We start from the raw sequence: 16,550 nt of genomic DNA, 5'->3' as shown, positions 1-16,550 counted from the left end.
GTGGCGCGTGCGGGTGAGCATGGTGCTGTCGCTACGGTGCACGAGAAGGTAAACGGAGAGGATGGGGAGGCGATGGGCTCATAGGGTTCACGTCGAGGCAGACGGAGAGGTCGGGGACGAGCTGGTGCGGCATGGACGGCGAAGGGGATCTCCGGTGGCTGGAGTTGGGGAAGACGAGGTCGGGGCGATTCCAGAGCGGGCGAGCGCTCGGGGCTCGGCCTGCTCGACGTAGTCGACGATGGCGGAGCTCGTGGACACGACGGTGCGGCGCGAGGATGACGGAGGGCGCGGCTATGGCGACGGTGCGGCGGCATGGGCGTCGACCATGGTGGGAGAGGGCGAGGGAGAGGCGTTGGGGGTGAATGGAGGGGTCTGTGGTGTCGGGGCGACGACGTGGAGGTCGTCCAGACGTCCAGGGGCGCGGGAGGCAAGTAGGTGGCGCCGTGGCGAGCCCAGGCACGCCGGTACTCACCTCTGTGCCTGCCTGCCTGGCGAGAGGAAGCAGCTGACTGGCCATGGGCCAACACAGTGCTGGGCCGCTAGGTGGCCGGCTGGGGGGTTTAGCTAGGTTAGTCCCTTTCTCTCTTTTTCTGTTTTTATTTATTTTGTTTTGTGTTTTGAAATAGTAAAAATACTATTTCATTTAGAAAAACCCTAGAAATAATCAGAGGCACATTTGAAAATATTCTCAATAGCCTAAAATTACTTTCAGTATTATTTGGGCATTTAAATTATTTTATAGCATTTAAATGCCCAAATGCAAATACTATATGGATTAATCCAATGACCCTAAGATGTCCTAGAAAAGTGTGCACCATTTTTGTCAAAGGTTTTAACCCAAAACAAAAATGGTGGAATTTTTTAGAAGATCATTTCAGGTTCATTGAAAAAGTTTTTAGTAAACCCTGGTTGTTCCAGGGGGGGTGCTAGGGGCTCTGTCATCCCCACTTCAGTTTTCTGGAAATTTAAACATGATCGCAACACTCTAATGCATGAACTAGCTAGGGTGTGACAACAAGCCACATTATGCCACCACGTGTGTTTCTTCATTGCCCTCCTTATCAGATTCAGGGTTTCGCAGGCCCAAGAAAGATTTGAACTGTGGGGTGCATGCGAAAGGAAAGAGATACGACAGTTTACCCAGGTTCGGGCCACCTTGCGATGTAAAGCCCTTCTCCTGCTTTGTGGTGGATTAGCCTCGAGGTGGGCTAAGGATGAACTAGTATAGAGGAAGAACAACCTCAGGAGGTGTGTTCTTGTGTTTGGGTGTGCTGGTGAGGAAGGAGTGGATTTGATCCAATCCCCCTCTATGGTGGTGGCTAACCTATATTTATAGTGGCCTTGGTCCTCTTCCCCCCCAAACGAAGGCGGGAAGGGATCCCACAACGGCCAAGTTTGAAGGGAGACAAATAGTACATCCTATCCTAACGAAAGGCGGCCTTCGCCTACAAAGATTCTAGTCGTGACGTCGGGTGGGCTTGGCGTTGACCTCTGTCCTGCCATCCTGGCGGTCTTGGTCTTGTAGCATGGAAATTGAAACGTTTGGCTGATTCCTTGGGACTCCGTGCCTGTGCTTGCCTCTTTAGCACCAAAGAGGAAACCTGCTATATTACACCCGATGGCGCCCGCCTGGCTTTGGTCGTCATGGCTTGCGTCATCCGGACCTCGCAAGATGGGCGCCTGCATAGAAGTCTCCGCCCCTCAGGAGCCAGCCTAGGGAGGCTACTCCCTCTAGAGGTCTTGATGTCGTCCGCCTCGCGAGGCTTGGCCCCTCGCGAGGGTCTTGTGTTGTCGATGTTGAAGGTGGGTCGTACCAGGCCCCTGATGGAGCCACGCCGTGGGCACGCAGGTAGGCAAGTCTGGGTACCCCAGTTCCCAAAACACCAGCAGTAGCCCCCGGGCCCAAGGCATGCTCGGACTTGGCTTCGACGCGAAACCAAAGGGCATGGGCGAAGCGCCGTGGGCACCAACCACCTGTAGACCCGATTGACGCATGGCACTTGATGGGACGTGGGCGTCCGCTTCCCCATGCTGCATCGGCAACCATTTGACTTGACAGCAGCCTGCTGCATGCAGAAAAGATCATCATTACTGGGAATTGTGGGAGGCCGGAAGTTGGCCTCCTTCCTGCTATAAATGGGGGGCGGGGGGTGCGGAGCCCCCTGCTCATCTTCGTCTTCTCGCCGCTCGTTTCTTCTTCTTCTTCTTCTTCTTCCTGTCTTGTTTTCGCCATCTCGCCGAAACACCCATGGCGCCGATGAGGAGGTTCTCTGCGGCAGAGAAAGGGAAGGCCCCCAAGGAGGGGCCAGACCCGCCGCCGCCCAAGAGAGGCCGTGGGCGGCCCCGGAAGTGTGCTGCGACTCCGGCGGCGGCCCCTCGGGGGCGCGGGCGCGCTCCTTCAATGGCTGGTACTGCCTCCGGCAGCCGCGGTGGAGCTTCTTCCCGCGGCAAGGGCTGCCGTGATTGGGGCGACCTTGGTGATTGGGGAAGGCGTGCGGTGATCATTCGACCGCCATGGCCGCACTCCCACTCTGCCGACGCGCTTCCGGAGTTCGCCGTGTGGCCGGGGAGGCCAGCGGGCATTTGATTCTAGCTTCCGTGTTCCTTCGCGAGTGCGCTGCCGACCGGAGGGCCCGGTGGCCTCTGGCTATAGGCCGACGATTGCTGCAGCCAGGCCTCGTGGGTGGACGTCGAGGTCACCGCTGCCGGCAACGTGTTCCTAAACCGCAGGTGGCAGCAGTTTGCCCGCACACGTGGCCTTCACGGGAGGTGCACCCTCCACTTCAAGTATGACGGTGCCACGACCCTTTATGTCAAGGTCTTTGGGGAAAACGGCCGACGCCTGGGTGCTGCCCGAAGAGCGACAACGACGACGAGGATGACCGCAATAACGCCTTTGCTGGCGGTGAGCTTGCCCTTGGCGACGGCCGTGCTGCCTCTAGTAGCGTGGGCTCCTCTTCTGGGCGGAATGCGGGCGACGACAAGGATGACGAGCCGCCAAGCCGCCAGGCTCGGACCGGGGAGGGCGAGGAGCTGCACCGCCGACGTGCCCCGGTGAAGCAGGAGGAAGACTCCGACTGAGCTCGGGCGTCGCCAGAGCTAGGCCTCCGGAGTCGCTGTGGCCGCGCGACGCGGCTTGCTTTTGTTTCTTTCTTTCTCCTGTATCGGAAAAAAGTAGAAGGCCCTGTTGGGGCATGTAATAAACCATGGCGCTTGCCGTTATGCTATGCTTGTTACTTTTATGTTATGTCATGACGTCCATGTTTCTATTGGGTGTAGTTATGGTAACTTAGCTTGATGTGCTTGCGGTAGACTCCCGAGGGATTCCTTCTTGAAGGCTTGAGGGCGACCAAACCTCCCGAGATGTCGTGCAGCTGCAGGGTTAAAAAACTTCACGAGGTGCCATACCCTGTGCAAGCCCCCAACGAGGGTTAACTGCAGCTAGTGTGCCACATCGCGATGCCCGGAGGCATGGACTCGAGAGGGCGCGCCTGCTCGTGAGCTCGTTGAGAGTGTCCCGCGAGGACTAAGGCACCAAAGTTGGGGCAAAAAGGTTTTTGGCAAGGTGTGGTCGTGAGCGAGCCCTGGCACACACACCGTACCCAGCCCCCGCGCATGGGATGCGCGAGGAAGAGCGACGAGCGATTACCACTCTCACTAAGGCAAAACTGGAAAGGGCGAACATTGCAGGCAGAGAAAAGAGAGAAAATTCCAACTTTTGTGAACGAGAGATACGAAAGCTCCAAATTTCATTCCAGAAATCGAAAACCAGCTACAGAAAGCAAGCAAAAGAATAGCCGCGTCCGGCACCTCGACTAGTCTTCTTGTCTTCCCACCAGTGCGGAGCATGGGGCCTCCACTAGGACGTGGGTGGGTGTCGGCGTTCTGGGAACGGGGGTCCCCAGACTTGCCTGCCTGCGGCCTGCGGCGTGGCTCGAGGAGGGGCCCAGCGCGGCCCATCTTCATCAACACAGACCCAAGACCCTCGCGAGGGGCCAAGCCTAGCGGGGCGGACGACACGGAGCTTCCTCAAGCACGGCCTCATTAGGCTGGCTTGCGAGGAGGCGGAGAGATCAAGGCGGGGTACCTCACGAGGTGCCCGTGACGCAAGCCATGACGACCAAAGGCGCCAGGCGGGCGCCAGCCGCGCAGTGTCCTCCTTTCCTCTTTGGTGCAAAGGGAGCAAGCGCAGGCGAGAGCATCAAGCAAAGGCACCCGTTTCGGTGCAACAAGACCAAGACCAGTCCAACGGCAGGGAGGAAGTCATTGTGGAGCCCAAGCCAGCGTCACCACCAGAGCCTTTGGCAGGCGAGGACCAACTTTAGTCAGGATAAGTTTACCGGATGTTCCCCTTCAAAATGGCCAATTGTTGGCGCCCTTCCCGCTCAATATTTGGGAAGAGGCCCAGGGCCTTTGCCTATAAATAGGACTAGCTACCCACAGGATAGCTCAGGGATCGGAGATCGGATCGCAATTAAGAAGGGAGAATCTAGAAGCCAAGATAGAAACTAGCTAGGATCGGACAGAGTAGCATCACACATAGAGAGAGAGAAGGGCGACTGAACTCCTCCTAGCAGTTCATCCCCTCAGCCAAGAACAGACCCTCGCGAGGCTATTCTTCCTTGTATTGCTCATCATCATCAGCCCAAGAGGCAATCCACCACACCACACACTGGAGTAGGGTATTACACCACAACGGTGACCCGAACCAGTATAAACCCTGTGTCTCTTGTGCTGTTCTTTCCATAGCTTAGATCTTAGCGAGGCGGAGGGGTGCAGGTAGGTAGAAGGCAAAATCTCCGTGCGCACCCCAGTGTTCGAACCTCAAGGGTCTGCCGGAACCCGAAATCTGACATTTGGCGCGCCAGGTAGGGGTGCGCCGGAATTCGTCTTCCACCACCCCGTTCTCCTCTGACCATCGCGCCCATGTCTGACGCTCGTCGGGCCCGCGCCGAGCGCCGGGCCGCTCTCACTTCCCGAGTCGCCTAGACGGCTCCTGTCGGCGGGCGTCCTCGCTGTTCCCTATCACCTGCCGTCAACGCCGCCACCAGCCCGGCGGGGGACGAGCAGCAAGCGTCGTCTCAGCATCCGTCCATGCGGCAAGACGGCCGCACCGCTACTCCCTCGCTCACCCCAGCTGGTTCTTCGTCCCGCGCGCTCCGCGCACCCATGGAGGCTCGAGCTGCGCTCATCGCGGCAAACGAGCTCCTGCGCTACTGTCCCGTCGACGACGTCTACGAAGAATGGCTCGACCGCGTCACCGAGCTCGTCCGCGCCGCAGGGGGCTCTCCTGCGCCGTCTGTTCCACTGCACCGCACCCCGCCCCGCGTGGGCGACGAAGCTCCGGGGGCGCCCCAGCCGCCTCCTCCTCAAGAAGGTGCCATGGCTCCTAGGCGCGTGGCCCCTGGGCGGAACCCGCTCCGTCAGGTGCCAGCGCGGCAAGAGCAGAGCTGCCAAGAAGTCCCTCACTCGCAAGAAGCTGCCCGGGCGCTCCCTGCTCCAGCACGTCGCGACCATGCTCCTGCTCCCGCACGTCAAGACCCCGCGCTGCTCCCAGCTGCAGCGCGTGGGGACATGCAAGACCAAGCTCTCCGTCACCCAAGGCCTCCCATGGCCACAGCAGGCTGCCGTGCCTTCACCACCGAGCTACGCAGCGTCGCGTGGCCCGGCAAGTTCAAGCCAGACCTGCCTCCTCGTTACGACGGCACGACCAACCCTGCGGAGTTCCTCCAGCTCTATGAGCTGGGCATCGAAGCTGCCAACGGAGACGAGAAGGTCATGGCGAACTGGTTTCCCATGGCGCTCAAGGACGGGGCCCGCACCTAGCTCCTGAACCTGGCTCCAGGCACGATCTCCTCCTGGGACGAGATGCGCACCCGCTTCATCGCCAACTTCCAAGGTACTCGCGGACGGCCACCCGCCATGAGCGACATGCGCCGCATTAAGCAACAACCCGGAGAGACCCTGCAGAAGTACATCCAGCGCTTCAACAACGCACGCCTCAAGATTCCCAAGGTGATCGAGGAGGCCATCATCTCAGCCTTCTCCGACGGCGTGCGCGATGTCAAGATGAAGGAGGAGCTGGCGATGCATGAAGACCTGTGCACTTCCTTGGAGTTGTTCAACTTGGCAACCAAGTGCGCCAGGGCTGAAGAAGGGCGTCTCTCCCTCCTCGAGCTGCCTGCCATGGACCCAGAAGAGAAGAAGCCCAAGGCCAAGGATGTGAAGCGCAAGGGGGCTGCCGTGCTTGCGGCAGAACCATACACCAAGCGGGGCAGAGATCAGCCCGAATCTTCCAAGGGCAGTCGGTACTGTGTGTACCATGACCTCCACACCCACAACACCAACGAATGTCAAGAGCTCCGAGCTGTGCGAGAAGGAAGGATCAGCCGTCGCCCCGACCGCGGTGACCGGGGCTACGGTCGAGGAGGAGGAAGGAATGCAGGACGCTGGGAAGACCGCTGCCCGCGCCAAGGGTGGCGTGATCGACCTCGCGAGGATCGATGGCAAGACCCGCCTCGCGAGGGAGACTGGAGGGATCAGCCTCGCGAGGATTGCCAGACAGGCAACGCAGGCCTCCCTCCGCTGCCGCTGCAGCCAAGGAGAAACGAGGACCGCCATCAGGACGAGGGGACTGGGGGCTTCCAGGAGCCGCGCGCGATCGCCTGCATCCTGGGCGGGGCTCAAGCCCCAGCCTCTCAATGCATCTTCAAGCAGTTCGCCCGTGAAGTGAATGCAGTCCTCCCCAATCTCGAAGCCACGCGCCCTCTCAGGTGGTCGGCGTGCGCCATCATGTTCAGCTCAGCAGATCAGCTCAAGTGTGCGGCCACAGCCGGAGTCCTCCCGATGCTTTGTTCCCCAATCATCATCAACGTGGTGGTCACCAGGACCCTCATCGATGGCGGGGCAGGGCTCAACGTCCTGTCCGTGGAAACATTCAACAATCTCCAAGTGCCCTACAACCAGCTTCAGCCAACCAAGCCTTTCTCCGGAGTCACCGATGGATCCACGGTCCCGATTTGGCAGGTCCGCCTCCCTGTCACCTTCGGGGCACGCGACAACTACCGCACCGAGCTCATCGACTTCGACGTCGCTCACATTCGCCTGCCGTACAGCGCCATCCTTGGGTACCCAGCGCTGGCCAAGTTCATGGCCGTAACTCACCACGGCTACAACGTCCTCAAGATGCCAGGAAGTGGCGGAGTCATCATGGTGCCCTGTGAAGAGAAGTACGCAGTGTGTTCCCTGGAACGAGCCTTTCAAGCTGCATCGCTGGAAGACCCAAATCGCGGAAGCAGGAGGCTTCCCAAGACCGCCCCCAAGAAGAAGAAGACATCGTCCGGCCCGGCCCCTCAGGAGGCAGGACCCTCAGGGCCCGCGCCTGCCCAGGGGGAACCTCCTTCCATCACATAGGAAAGCACGCCCGGTGCCCTCCTCAGGCAGGGCTCGGGGGCTCTCCCCTGGAGGGCCACCGACCTGGCTGAGGTCACGAGGGAGGCGCTTGGGCACCACATGGAGGCGTGTTTTGAAGCACGTTTCCCTCAAGAAGGAGTAAGGAAAGGAGGGCCAGACCCTCAGGAGTTCGTCAGCAAGGCCATTCAGGAGCTACAGGAGTCAAGATTCATGAGAGGCGGCCGCCGCCTACCAGCTGTGGCTCCCCATCCAGGCGAGGATGGTGGGATGCGCGTCTGCATCGACATACCAGGGCTCAATCGAGTCGCCTCTCTGGAGCGCCTCTGGCCCTCGCGAGTGGGGCGCTGCGAAGGTCCACCCCACAGCTACGTTCGCATGCCTTACGGCTTGCGGAACGCGGCTGCCACGTACCAGTGCCTCATGAGGGGCATCATGGAGACTCAAGAGGCCAGGCGTTCCGCAGCCCTGGCGGAGATGGAGATGGTTCGCAAGGATCTACCAGCGCCTCCGGAGCCTCCCGAGGCCCTTGGGCCTGGGGGCTCGTGAGGATCGGCTTCCGCAGCCCACCGAGTCTGCTACGCCAACACTCCTTCGTCCTCAACATCATCAGGTGACATCTTTCAAGTTTCATTTCCAGCTGGGAGCGCCCCCCAGGGCTGCATTATTCCCAGGCCGCGTGGGTCCGTCCTTGCGGCATGTATCCCTTTTATTTTATGTTGTTAGCTTGCCTTGTTGGGGGCGCCCCTCGGGCTGCATCATCCCCAAGTCGCTCGGGCCTGACCCAGTGATGTCCACCTTCCCAGCATCTATTTGAATGAATCCACTCCTTCGCGGCTAATGTGTTTGACCTAGTTGCCCGCTCAACTGACGCCAACTGACGGAGCTGCTCCCAAACTGCACGACGCTTGCGCATGGGTCCGTCCCTGCAACACCAACAAACCTGAATGGCTGAGCTCTGGCCGCGGCAGCCCCGCATGGCGCCATCTCGTCAAGCCTTCAGTGCCTCATCGCCCCTCGGAAGCAACCAACGGCTGACTGTCGATTGTCATGGAAACCCCTCGTTCTTTCTATGATGGGTCTATAGGATCTCCTAAAGGAGCCGTGTCAGGCGAGGCCCTTGCGGTGTCTCCTTCACTCTCATCCGCGCGAACCGCTTGCACGTTAAAGGGGGGGTGCCTGAGCATCACGACTCAGGGCTCCTACTGGCTCTCCAGCCCTCACCCTCTGGCCTTGTCCATGGCTTCGCGACCTGGCATACCAGCGACGGCTGAGACTCGCTCAAGGGCCAGGACCCGAGGACGTAGAGCAGAAAGGGGAGCAAAGGCAAGAGGGGAGGGACACGCGAGGACCTCGCCGAGCAACCTCATGCCTGCCGATGCACGGACCCGGCGACACACCAGAGAGTGGCCCCTGATTCTCGAGATAAGTCACCACCTGGAAGCACCAGCTACCGTGGCACCATCCCCGCACCTAATGCAATCCCGTGTTAGCGACGCCGCTCTCGTTTCTCACTGAACGACGGCTGCTTGAGCGCCAAAGGGGACCTCCTGAGCATCACGACTCAGGGGCTCTTACCGGACCCTGGGTCGCTCACCTCCTGGCCTTGACCACGGCATCGCGACCTGGCATACCAGCGACGACTGAAGCCGCCTTGGGACTGGGACCTGTCGGCGCAGAGCACCAAGCCCTCGTGAGGTTCGAAAGGGAGAACTGAGCTAAGACGGAATGGGCAACTCGCACAATTCTACGACAAGGGTTATATTAACAAAACAGGATCACAGGCACCTTACAAGCCCCCACGGGACGCGTCTTTGATTCCTTGCAGGGAACAGATCCTAAAAGGACGCTAACTACATGCGCCCCTGCAAAAGACGCCATCATCAACAGTGGGCTGTCAAGCACCGGCGCCAACCCCATCCAGATCAGAGTCGGCGATGGCCTGACGAGCCCGCCCTGCTCCAGGAGCGGCGCTGGCTCGGGGGCTCGTAGCTGTCGTCGCTCGTCTCCGGAGTCGCGAAGAGCTCGCCGGAGTCGCTGGAACCTCCAACGCCTGAGGAGCCGCCAAGGGAGCAGTCGGCGGGCCCAGTCCTCGCCATAGCAGGGTCCCGACCACCTCTCCCAGGGCAGCACTCCAGCCGGCGCCCATTAGCATCGAAGACCTTGAAGAACATCACTGAAGCGCCGTCGTACTCCAAGTGGATCGGGAGGGCGCCTCTTGTCCTGCAAACCCGGGCGATTTCGCTCCAGCCTCGAGTCATGAAGACCTCGCCCGGGGCAACGACCGCGACCTCTGCCTCGGTCGCGAGGGTGCTGCAGCCGGCGTGCTGCAGCCAAAGCTTCAGGAGTTCTCTCTGCGGGATGATGGAGGCGAAGAAGGGAGGAAGGAAAATCCAAGACTGAGGAGGCATGGCAGCGTGGAGCACGAACTCTCGGGAGGAGCCCTCGGTGTGGACCCCAGGAGGGACGACCCACACCTTCGTGACCCGTCGGCGCCGACGGCGGCGCCGCCCGTGGCGATCGGCATCGACTCCTTCAGAGCCCTCGATGTGGGCATACAAGGGAAGCGGGAACCCCAGCGGTGGCCGCTCGCACCAGGGCCTCGACACCACCTGATGGTCCCCCTCGTCCCGGCCGCGAAGGGCGAGCCGTTTCTTCGGTGGGAGCGGGTCTGGTTCCTCTCGGGGAGCCTTTCCCTTCTCCGCCGCCGAGAACCGGTGGATCGGAGCCATCGCAGCAAGACGAAGCAAGGACCGGGAAGAAGGAGAAGCAAGAAGGGATGGACTGGAAGGGCGCGCGCCGTTCCGTACTTATGGCCGGCGAAGGCCAACCGCCGACCTCCATGATCGCAGGTAATCATGACCCGCTTTGCATGCAGGGACTTGTCCAATCCGCGCAGTTGCCGAGGCGCCATGGGGAAGTGGATATGCCCACGTCCAATCAACCGCCATGCGGCGCCCAAGGCCGCAGGCTGTTAGGGCCCGCGGCGCTTCGCTCTTGCCCTTTCGCCTCCCTGCATGGCCAATTCTGGGCGCACCTTGGGCCCGGGGGCTACTGTCGGTGTTCTGGGAACGGGGGTCCCCAGACTTGCCTGCCTGCAGCCTGCGGCGTGCCTCGAGGAGGGGCCCAGCGCGGCCCATCTTCATAAACATAGACCCAAGACCCTCGCGAGGGGCCAAGCCTCGCGGGGCGGACGACACGGAGCTTCCTCAGGCACGGCCTCATCAGGCTGGCTCACGAGGAGGCGGAGAGATCAAGGTGGGGTACCTCATGAGGTGCCCATGACGCAAGCCATGACGACCAAAGGCGCCAGGCGGGCGCCAGCCGCGCAGTGTCCTCCTTTCCTCTTTGGTGCAAAGGGAGCAAGCGCAGGCGAGAGCATCAAGCAAAGGCACCCGTTTCGGTGCAACGAGACCAAGACCAGTCCAACGGCAGGGAGGAAGTCATTGTGGAGCCCAATCCAGCGTCACCACTAGAGCCTTTGGCAGGCGAGGACCAACTTTAGTTAGGATAAGTGTACCACATGTTCCCCTTCAAAATGGCCAATTGTTGGCGCCCTTCCCGCTCAATATTTGGGAAGAGGCCCAGGGCCTTTGCCTATAAATAGGACTAGCTACCCACAGGGTAGATTAGGGATCGGAGATCGGATCACAATTAAGAAGGGAGAATCTAGAAGCCAAGAGAGAAACTAGCTAGGATCGGACCGAGTAGCATCACACACACAGAGAGAGAAGGGCGACTGAACTCCTCCTAGCAGTTCATCCCCCCAGCCAAGAACAGACCCTCGCGAGGCTGTTCTTCCTTGTATTCCTCATCATCATCAGCCCAAGAGGCAATCCACCACACCACACACTGGAGTTGGGTATTACACCACAACGGTGGCCCGAACCAGTATAAACCCTATGTCTCTTGTGTTGTTCTTTCCATAGCTTAGATCTTAGCGAGGCGGAGGGGTGCAGGTAGGTAGAAGGCAAAATCACCGTGCGCACCCCAGTGTTCGAACCTCAAGGGTTTGCTGGAACCCGAAATCCGACAGTGGGAGCCCCCGTGAGGACCAAGGGCGGCACTCGAGAGACTCCGGGGCGTGTACAGCTCCAACTCATTATTACGTGAGAGTGTCACGAGCGGAGATCTTCACAGGCACGGAGCCTTGGTCATGGGTAGAACTTCCGGAGGTGCTGGATGTTCCAACGTTCTGGATGGGGATCCCGTCCTCCGTCTCCAGGTGCGTGACGCCTGGCCTGGAGACACGGGCGATCCTGAACGGGCCCTCCCACATGGGTGAGAGCTTATGCAGCCCTTCCCTGGAGAGCACCCACCTCAGGACGAGATCACCCACCTCGAGCATCCTGGAGCGTACGCTGCAGCAGTGATACCGCCGCAGCGTCTGCTGGTACCTCGCTGCTCAGAGCGAGGCTTGTCGGGGGCGTTCTTCCCCCAGGACGAGGTCCATCCCCTGCAAGGCGTCCCGACGTGCCTCGTTGAACGCCAAGACCCGCATGGAGCGATGCCTGACATCATGAGGGAGGACCACCTTGGCTCCGTAGATGAGGAAGAATAGAGTCTCTCCCGTGGGCTTGGTCGCGGTGGTGCGGATGGACCACAACATGGACTAGAGCTCGTCGAACCAGCCCTGCCATAGGCCTCGAGCTTATTCTTGAAGGTCCTCGCCTTGAGGCCCCTTAGGGCCTCCGTCTTGGCGCGCTCAGCCCGGCCGTTGCTCCATGGGTGTGCCACTGAAGCGTAGCATATCTGCATTCCAAGGTTAGCACAATATGTTTTGGATAGGTTGCTGGTGAACTGCGATCCATTGTCGGTGATGATGCGGTTAGGAACCCCGAAGCGGCTCACGAGGCCCTTGATGAACTTGACGGCCGAGCTAGCCGAGATGGTGCGGACGGCCCCCACCTCTGCCCACTTGGTGAACTTGTCGATGACGACTTAGAGGTAGCTGTAGCCCCCGGGCACTCGAGGAAACAGGCCCAGGATGCCCAGCCCCCAGACCGCGAACGGCCACGAGAGCGGAATGGTCTAGAGGCCCTGGGCGGGCTGGTGGATCTTCTTAGCATGGTATTGACAAGCTTCACACGATCTTACCAACTCAATGGCGTCATTGAGCGTTGTGGGCCAGTAGAATCCGCTGTGGAATGCCTTGCCCACGAGGGTACACGATGAGGAGTGATGCCCGCAGTCCTCGCCGTGGATGTCGGCCAACAGCTGGCATCCCTGCTCCCTAGAGATGCATCATACAGAAACATTATTCGGGTGCTTTCGGTAGAGCTCACCGTCTCGCATGCAGTACGCAGTAGCATGGCGGACCACATGCTCCGCGTCCTCCTCCTTCTCCAGCACAGTGCCCTGGAGCAGGTACGCCTTGAACTCCTCAGACCAGCACCCCTCCCGGGGCTCGAGCGCAAGGAGCAGGTGGGCCCCAAGGTCGGGCCGCAGGCTGGTGTGCCAGAGAGGGGCGCCAAGGGAAGCTCCTCCCGAGGTGGTGCGGGTCCTGCAGCAGGGGGAACTGCCGACGGTTTGAAGAGTCGCTCCTCGAAGACACCAGGATCCTGAGACTAGCGCTGGGATGTCCGCTTGGCGATGTTGCCTGCCTCCTTGTTCGTGTCGCGTGGTACGTGCTACAACTCCGAGCCCAAGAATTGTTTCTCAATTTTGCGTACCTCCTCAAGGTATGCCCCCATGTGTCCGTCCTTTGGTTTGTACGCCTTGTTGGAGAAGGTGACGGGGAGGTGGGAGTCGCCCCCGATGGTGAGGCGCTTCACCCCCAGGGTCGCTGCAGCCTTGAGGCCAGCGATTAGGCCCTCATACTCTACGATTTTGTTGGAGACCTTCTCGCCATGTTGGAAACAGAGCTGCAGGGCGTAGTAGAGGTTGTCCTAGGTGGGCGAGACGAGCACAACTCCAGCCCCCGCGCCCTGGCGTGCTAATCCTCCGTCGAAGTACATGACCCAGCCATCTGGAGCTTTGCTTCCAAGTGCAAGGGAATGGTCCTCGCCCACTTCTCGGTCAGGGGCATCAGTCCATTCTGCCACAAAGTTAGCTAGGGCCGCACCTTTGATGATCCTGGTGATGCTGAACTCCAACTGGAATGCCTGTAGTTCAATGTTACATTCGGCGACCCTTCCTGCGGCGTTAGGTCTCTGGAGTACCTCCTCGAAGGGGTAAGCCGAGACAACCTTGATGGGGTGGCCTTGGAAGTAGTGACGCAGTTTCTGGGAGGCGATGAGGAGTGCGAGCAGGAGCTTTTGCGGCATGGGGTAGCATGCCCGTGCATCACGCAGGACCGTCCTGATGAAGTACACCGGGTGCTCGGTGAGGGTGGAGGCGTTGGCGGGGTTCCGTACCTCCTAAGACTGGAGGGCCTCAGGAGCTTTGTCATCTGTTGGGTCAGCCGAGGTCTCAGGAACACCATCCTCAGGAGCTTTTTCTTTTCTCGGAGCAGTCGTGACCTCAGGAACGCCATCCTCGGGCTGCGGAATCTCCGCGAGCCCTTGGCTTGACGCTCTTCCCGGACCGCCATGAGTGTCGCGCTAGCAGAGTTAGGTGTGGCGGCCAGGTATAGCACCAAGGATTCGAGGGGGCGCAATGCTACCATCATCGGTGGGCTGGTGAGGCACCCCTTGAGTTCTTGGAAGGCCGCTTCAGCCTCTGGAGTCCACTCGAACGGGCCCTTCTTCTTCATCAGCTTGAAGAAAGTAAGTGCGCACTCGCCAAGCTTGGAGATGAAGCTCCCAAGTGAGGTTAGGCGGCCTACCACCTTCTGCATCTCCTTGAGAGTCTATGGCAGACTCATCCTCTCTATCTCCTTGACCTTCTCTGGGTTAGCCTCGATCCCTCTGTGTGACACCAGAAATCCCAGCAGCTTGCCGGACGGGACGCCAAACACACATTTCTCCGGGTTGAGTCACAGGTTCACCCTACGCAGGCTAGCAAATGTTTCCTCTAGATCTTCAACAAGGGTTCTTGCCTCCCGAGACTTCACCACTATGTCATCGACGTATGCCTCGGCATTCCTCCCGAGCTGCTGGACCAGGGCAATGTGCATCAGCCGCTGGAAAGTTGCTCCGGCATTGTGCAGTCCGAACGGCACGCAGGTGTAGCAGCATACCCCGCACGGGGTCAAGAAAGCTTTCTTCTCAACATCCTGCACCGTCATCTTGAATTCGTGATAGCCCGAGAAGGCGTCCAGGAAGCAAAGTAGATCACACTCGGCGGTGGAGTCGACGATCTGATCGATACGTGGGAGAGGGAACGAGTCTTGAGGACAAGCCTTGTTGAGGTTGGTGAAATTGACACACATGCGCTCCTTCTCGCCTTCTTGGGGATGATTACCGGGTTTGCCAACCAATCCGGATGCCGCACTTCCCGAATGACGCCGGCCTCTTGCAGCTTGCGGGTCTCCTGAATGACGAACGACTGCTTCTCCAGGGCTTGCCGTCGTGCCTTCTGCTTTACTGGGTGCGCGTTGGGCCACACCATCAGGTGATGCTCGATTACCCCATGCGGAACCCCGACCAGGTCCGCCGCCTCCCACGCAAACACATCCTTGTTTGCTTGGAGGAAGCTGACCAGTGCCTCTTCCTGGTCATGGGGGAGGTTGGCGCCTATGGTGTAGGTAGAACCTGACTCCGCGTCTTCGTCGATCGGCACCTGCTTCGTTTCGGCCTTGTCCTGAGAGAACAACTGCTTCTTCTTTGCTGGCGCAGCCCCCGGGCCCTCTGGAGCCCCTTCCCCGCTAGGCCGCGTGGCCGCCGCGGCCCTGAAGGTGATCTTGAGGGCTGAGAGCGCATCCTTGGTATCTCCGGCCACGGTGAGGACACCGCTGCTCCCTGACATCTTCATGAGGTTGTAACCAGGATGGATTGCCGCCATGAACTTGGCCAGGGCCGGGTACCCGAGAATGGAATTATACGGGAGGCTGATGCGGGCGATGTCGAAGTCGATGAGCTCGGTGTGGTAGTTGTCGCATGTGCCAAAGGTGACGGGGAGGCGGATCTGCCCCAGAGGGCAGGTGGAGCTATCAACGACCCCAGAGAAAGGCTTGGTGGGGAGGAGCCGGTCGTAAGGCACATGACGCAGGCCGAACTCTTCCACGGAGAGGACACTGAGGCTAGTGCCGCCGTCAATGAGGGTCTTGGTGACTGCCACGTTGCAGATGGTGGGGGTGCAGAGCATTGGGAGCACGCCGGCGCCGGCCGTGGTCTTGGGGTGGTCCCTTGAGTTGAAGGTGAGGTCAGCCTTAGGCGCCACCCAGCCCGGGGGAGCCCCCCACTGCGCGTGGGCGGCTCCCAGCTGCTAGCAAAACTTCTTGATGTGGCGGTTTGAGGCCGGTGCATGCGAGCCGCCAAGGAGGGCCGCGACAGCGTGGGGCGCCGGTACTGTGAATCGCGCAATGAAGAGGCCACACAGCTCCTCCCAGGAAGTCATCGAAGACTCCGGCAAGCCCAGGAGCCAGGCACACGGCACACCCGTAAGGGCCATGGAGAGCCAGTTCGCCATGACCTTGTCGTCGCCGCCGACCGCCCAGACAGCCTCAGTATATGCCTAGAGAAATCATGTTGGTCTCGTGTGCCGTCTTACCAAGGTGCCAGCTCTGGCCTGAACTTTGGTGGACATTGCACCCGCCGCAAGGCGGGGGCGAAAGCCCAGTGGCCCATGATGCCTCAGAACGCGCTTGGGGGCCCAGCTGGTGGAGCAACGCCCGCCATGAGAGCCAAACAGCATAGGCGGAGCGCAGCAAGTGCGAAGGTGAATCTTTGATGCACCCCTACCTGGAGCGCCAAATGTCAGATTCGGGGCTCCGCGGACCCAAGAAAGATTCAAACTCTGGGGTGCGTGCGAAGAACTCAATCTCCCAACCTGCCAGTTCATTTCTCTCACAGCCTAGCTCGATGAACGGGAAAGGAAAGAGACACGACAGTTTACCCAGGTTCGGGCCACCATGTGGTGTAAAACCCTACTCCTGTTGTGTGGTGGATTAGCCTCAAGGTGGGATGATGATGAACTAGTACAGAGGAAGAACAACCTGAGGAGGCGTGTTTGTGTGTTTGGGTGCGCTGGTGAGGTAGGAGTGGATTCGACCCGATCCCCCTCTATGGTGGTGGCTAACCTATATTTATAGTGGCCTT

This window comes from Triticum dicoccoides, chromosome 7A (assembly GCF_002162155.2).
Source record: "Triticum dicoccoides isolate Atlit2015 ecotype Zavitan chromosome 7A, WEW_v2.0, whole genome shotgun sequence".
In the NCBI taxonomy this organism is placed as follows: Eukaryota; Viridiplantae; Streptophyta; class Magnoliopsida; order Poales; family Poaceae; genus Triticum; species Triticum dicoccoides.
This window is presented reverse-complemented; position numbering follows the sequence as displayed.